This window comes from Manduca sexta, unplaced genomic scaffold (genome assembly GCF_014839805.1).
Source record: "Manduca sexta isolate Smith_Timp_Sample1 unplaced genomic scaffold, JHU_Msex_v1.0 HiC_scaffold_1785, whole genome shotgun sequence".
Lineage (NCBI taxonomy): Eukaryota > Metazoa > Arthropoda > Insecta > Lepidoptera > Sphingidae > Manduca > Manduca sexta.
In genome coordinates this window covers 2,157-8,695 of record NW_023592684.1, presented here as the reverse complement: position 1 = coordinate 8,695, position 6,539 = coordinate 2,157, and the positions used below count along the sequence as shown (strand labels likewise).

Below are 6,539 nucleotides of genomic sequence, written 5' to 3'. Positions count from 1 at the left end.
TCGAGACTGAAAGGCTAAAAATAAATGAACAAACTGTTGCTATTTGTCAACGACTTGCTTATCTTATTTTGATCATTGAGAGTACAAACCTCAGAAATTTACTCAATGTTGGTCAATATTTTAATTTGATGTGGAGTGTTGAGTCATATTAAGATAAGCAAAGTTTGAAATAGACTTCAGTAACACAGTATGTATTTTTAGTCAAGGGATCTAAGTAAACACACACCAGTTCATGCGTACATGTATGTAGTAAAAATATATGCAAAAAAATTATGAAAATGGCAGAGTAAATCGCAAAAAAAATCGTATAAAGATTTCCAATGTGTGGTTTGACCTATCTTATTTGTCACTGCCTATGAATATTACTTTTAAGTATATCTGTTTTCTTCATACTTCCAAGCTTGGCATAAGCAAAAATACACAGGTGTTTTAATTGCCTAAATAAAAGGTCATATTTTATATAATATATTAGAAACAATAATCGAATACTGAATACCCTGTTTAAGGTCCCTCAACTAATTTTACATAGTGAATAAATAAATTAAAAAACTTAAGTGAGCTTAAATTTTACACAAGATGATCTGATATTAGTATAGATGACATGGTATTCAACAACCTCAGTAAGATATTTAGAAACACAGTAAAAAATTAAGAATCACGTAATTATGTTAAATGTAAATTATTGTTTTAAATTGCTTAATATTAGCAACAAAATAGAAAACTTTTTAGAATATAACCTAAGAGTTCAATTAGCCTTTTTGTTAAAAATGTCTTAATTTTTTTATTATACAAAAACACTTACACACAAGTGTAGCCTTACAATTCAATAGATCTAAATAAAAAATCACACATTACACCATAGGTTACCTCAGAATGACACACCACACCCAATTATTAAATGAATGTGTGTTGTATATCTAATATGCCAACACACATTTCACTTTAAATTATGTTATTGGTTGATACAATTTCCACATTACTGCACTATCATAAGGTCTAGAATAGACGTAATTGAACTTTTACATGTTTATTAAGCTCAAATGGAAAGCCTCAAAAGTCATAGAACTCATACTTAGAGGTAATCCGTTATTCACAACAATTCTGCACACTTTCAAATCTTGCAGGACATGAGCCAATTGTTACATCATCAACCAAGATAGCTCAATCATCATCATCACTGTCATCATCGTCTGATATCTCCAAGACCCTGGTGGAGTTGGCTATGGGCTGCGGTTTCTGATTACGCTCCATAGAGAACGCATATGCCTCGTAGTCCATCACTTCGTCATCGCTGAGATGAGAGTTACCTTCTACGAAGCTTGCAAACCTGATTTAAAAAATATAATGTCCTTACTAAGGTGTTTAATTTGTCACAGTTGTATAACAAGTGTAATTTCTGAATTTGGTATCATAAATTTGGTTTATAACATGTAACCGTTTTTTGTCCCTAAAATAAAATAAGTAAATGGCTATTATCACCAACAAAACTAAGTCTAGTCAAAATTGAAATCCACTGAATCAAATATCGAAATTGGATAAATAAGCCCTTCTGCAAGTTGTTATACAAATATGATATTCATAATATCACATAACAGGTGAATGGTAGTTCAGAAAATTAAAATCTTTTAGACATCATATCATCCACCCTCAACTTAGAATACCGCCATTTTGGAACATACACTGTATATTTCAGCGTAAAGATAAGTATGTTTATTTTGGTGCAAATAGGGCTGTAGAAAAACCTACCACCGTCAGTCAGTATTAAAAAAAAAACATTTTAAGTCACCTGCCGCTATCCCGGCTAGTGCCGGGTTCTTCCCTACGTAATCTTCTTCGCGGTGTCCAAACACTATCTTCTTGTACAACCCTATAACAACATGATTTACGACTCCATTTAGTTTAAATTCGACTTAGTTTTGTTGGTGTCAAGAGTCATTTTTATGTAAAGCTCAGTTTGTTAGATATTGAAAATCTGTAAGATTTCGTGTTGACAGTGTGTTCAATTTTGATTAATATATACATAGTCCATTTCCTACACGAGGAATTAGGGATTTTTAAGAATTAATGTAACCAGAATCAAATTTCATCTGCCACCGCCCACAAAAATCGATTGCAGACACTTTAAATATAATGCAAAAAAAATAATTACAATCACCTCTTGGAGTCATGCAGTTTGAGCATGATACTCCATTGCGCGCAGTCGGGGCTGGAGCAATACTTCCGCAGATTCTCCAAGCCTTCTTCGTCTCTCTGGCTCCTTCTTCATAATATTCTTCATTGGTTAAAAGCGTTGCTTGGGCGGGAACTTGCGACGCCTGGTAATTTATTTATTATGTAAAATAATGTAGCATAAAATTTCATTAAATTGTAAATTTTTTATTACAGAATGTGAGGAGTTTATTAGAACATATTTATTACACTGAACAGTAATTTTGTACCTCTTTTGCTAGTACCAAGACACATATAAAAATAAACAAAAGTCATACGTACCAGTATCCAAGTATTTTGTACTGCAAAGATTCCGGGAAGTACTTGGCAACGAGGGTGGTGATGATGATTGCAGCGGCCGCCTCCTGGTACTCGCTGCTGAAGAGTATCATCAGTACACCAACCATCTACAATAACAAATATGGTATCAGCGTGTTAACGACAAACTGCGCGTGCGCATCACACCTCTGACTGTTAGAATAAAATCAATGATCCTAAACATTGTCTTTTATTCTAAAACTTCTGTAGTCGTCTTATATCAAATAGTAGTCATACTGAAGTCACAAATAACAATCTATGGTTTAGCTGTCCTTCTGTATGCAACATTAGGTAGGCTTAAAACTTTATACCCATTTGTCGTGTAGTGTACCTGCAAAGTCCACATGACAAGGTTCTTGCTGCGCTGGTTCCTGGGCGGACCAATCCTGTAGCACACTACAAAGCTGACGAAGCTTACTATCAGTGTGTACCAGAACATGTATGTCTGGTAGGAAACCATCAGGCTGCGTATGTTCTCCCATATCTGCTGGAATATATACACACCAACCGTCCAGCCACCGATCAGTATACCATAGGTGAGGGTTTTCTGAAAAAAAATGGAAATAGACAGTTATGAGGGCGTCAAAACATCAAAATAAATTCGAAAATATGACGAATTTTTGAACAAATTTCCAGTTTATTACACTGACTATGCATTTTTTATGTATGTATTAAATAAATGGAAATTTTAAATCAATCTACAAAACTGATAGAAAATGAATTAAACATGGCTTAAAATTGTAAAATTTTTATTGTTGTACTACAATCATTTAATTTATTAAACGAACTTACCTTTGGGAGAAGCTTACTGACATAGTACACCAGAATCATAAAGGAGGCAAAAACTCCAACAAATATTCCGCAGAAGTAAAAGAACACAGGGTTACCGCTCAAAGATTTAGATGCAAATATCAGTCCAATACCCAAACACATGAGCAGCACACGCCAGAGGTCCACTCCTAATAAAAATTTAAACATTAAAACATTGTATAACAAATATAAAGATGGTTTTACTTACAATAAATACAAATAAGTATTACAAAGAGAAAACTACTAATAACAACTCTATTATAAAGTTATATAACAGAAAAAAATATTTTATTCGATAAAATGAACATTACACAGCAGAATTTTATTTTTATCTTTAATTCTATACATATTAGATACAAGGAAATAGAACAAAACATTGGCAATATTAATGAATAATTGTCTGGAATATTCTTTAGCAAAAGCTATACACAATTAGTTGAGTGGTGAAACAACTATCTATGATAACATACACCAACAAAAAACATTGAACAACTTACGTTGCGAGCAAATCAATAGTGTGTCGTTCCTTTGTATTCAATGCAATGCATGTCTGATCATACAGACCAAGTGTCATGGTCTTTTGTGCTTTCTTCTGAAACGGATTGACCACTGACCATCCGTAACTGTCTTCTGTGTAGGCTTGATATACTTCCTCTGCATCTTTCCCCATGTAATATCTGAATTCGTCATTCTTTAATTTTATATGAAACTGTAACAAAATATATTGTTTAAAATATACATGTATATTGTAGTCTATTCGCATGTTGAAACATGTAGTAAAAATTAAATGTCATATAATTACTTAATGCACTTAAACACAAAACTATCGAGTTTTAGTAACAGTATTGTTAATAAGATTGATGAGAATGCTCAGTTTAAAATAACTACCTTGACTGTTTGCCACAAAGTAAACAAGCTTTTAGATGTGCCTGTGTAGCAATAGATGTCAAGAGTCTGTTTTGCTGACGCTGTTGGCACATCTCGCTCTATACTTGCAGGTCCGGCTAAGATAGTGAACTGAAAGAAAACGCGTTACATAATAAAACAAGGAAAAAGATGGTTAAAATTATTTTTTGTTAAGTGGTTTTTGGATTAGTAGCACAATAGATCTAAATAACATTATTTTTAACAGATAACATTTTCAATCTTATAGAATATGCACTGTAAATTAATATTTAGTTACATTTCCTATAATTCCATAAACCAAGCGGCAGTAATATGTGTTGGTCAAACTTTAGCTGAAAAGCTAATCTAGATTCATACCAGTGGTGATGGCTGAAATTTTCGAAAAGGAACCTGATATAACATAAGATAAGTACTAATATGCATCAATGCAGTCTGTAAATTGTTTTAATGACAATTAGATTTTACATATGCAACGAAAGGGAAACATACAGGAATCAGATTATATGGACCATTCGCCACCCAGAGTGGATATTTTGATTATACTAGAAAGTTCTAAAATATAATTTTAGCAGAATGAATAGCTCATAACAGCCAAATAAAATTAGTATCACGCATCCCGGAATTACTTGTGTTGCTGATAAATACATAGCATTATTTAAAATTATCTCTTCCTTCAGTTATATCAGCATTAATTGTAAACTTTTGTTACTTTTGTCACAGTTATTTGTGTAAAAAATATAAATTGACAATTATTGAGTAATATATTTTATTTATTCATAAAATATGATTAAGATTATACGATATCATACAAAGATTCACAGTTACAAATATACGTAAACAATAATTTGATGCAAGCAGGTAAACTGTTATGATGTAATATGTTTACGAGATAGTTCACAAATAGCTACTAAATTGAAAAGAAAACAGGAAAAACGTTTTAAATAAACTTACCGACGTAAGGTAAAGAATTTGCATGTGAAAATAAACAAATAAACCAGAACAATAACATCACAATGTGCCTCCAGCAGGCCATGTTTATTTTTCTAGTTGCAAATTACCTCCAACTGTACAGTTTCGTTGGACGTTAGTAGATTAACATAACGTGTTTGTTATCGCAAGGAAAAATATTCAGCTTCCAAAATTAGAGCATGTATCCACGCGCGTCAGTTGTCATAAATCAAAAACAAAACCTCGCATTGACAAATCGAGAATAATAGCTTAGGGATGTGTCTTCGAAAACATAGAGCAACGGAGGTTGGCAATAGGGATGAAATTGAAATCGATGAACCAACCGATAAATAAATGAAAAAGGTAGGTAAAACACATTTCAATTAAAAGACTCTTTGGCTAAGCTATTTTTGAAATTCAGTCGTAATTTTGGTGAGTTTTCATAAACTAAACTATTCATTTAAAATTGAAATTTGCCACATGATAAGTTTTTTTTAAGATTACACGTGTCCTATAATTAAACGTTGTTTGTAATCTTGAGTAAATAAAATATATTTACTATGCAAAAAAATTACATTATCGTTTAGATGTTGTCGCGGATTTGTCCGCGACAAACCTTTCTCACTGCGAAAGTCTGCACTGTCCTTGTGCAACGTTTCATCCCTATCCAATCAGCTATTTCTGCATCAATTCTAACAAACACCTATCATACAAATTACAAATATTCGCATTTATGTAAGTATAATAATATTGGTCAGACTACAGTAAAACTTGTTACCGTGCTTATATTATTCTTTCATTCGAGTCCATTATCTAGTGTCCATTTTATAAAGTGCAGACGACGCTGTTATAATTTATAGATATACCTACTTAGCGTTGTGTATTCTGGACTGTCTACAACTAGCGGGGCTATGCTATCAACACTGTTATCGGTATGCACCTAGAGAATTTCAATTTCGTTTAGATAATCTACAACCACGCAATTACACACGTTATTTCGATACTCAAAAAGGAATACCAACAGGAAAAATAAAAACCATACACATTTCTTACGTTTATTTGGTAAAGCATAAATATTAAAAATATAAAGTGGTCATGTACTACACGGCGTTAAAACAAATAAGGCACTTGCTCAATTCTCTGTTCACTAATTGTACTTCACAAGATATTGTACACATTCTTAACTTATGGGAATGTTTAAAATACTGTTTGTATCCAAGGGCAACTTTACTTATAAAAAGGTAAAAGATAATTATACTTTTTAATACATTTGACATATAAGTACGTAAATATAAAATATCGAAATAAGTAAATTGTGGAATGTAAGGATGGATAAATATATAATAGAT

The 6,539-nt window shown here is 32.2% G+C and overlaps 1 pseudogene; it reads right to left on the bottom strand.

Moving 5' to 3' along the window:
* Positions 1-883: 883 nt before the first annotated feature.
* LOC119191669 lies at positions 884-5,381 on the bottom strand (annotated as a pseudogene).
* Between the last annotated feature and the right edge of the window lie 1,158 nt (positions 5,382-6,539).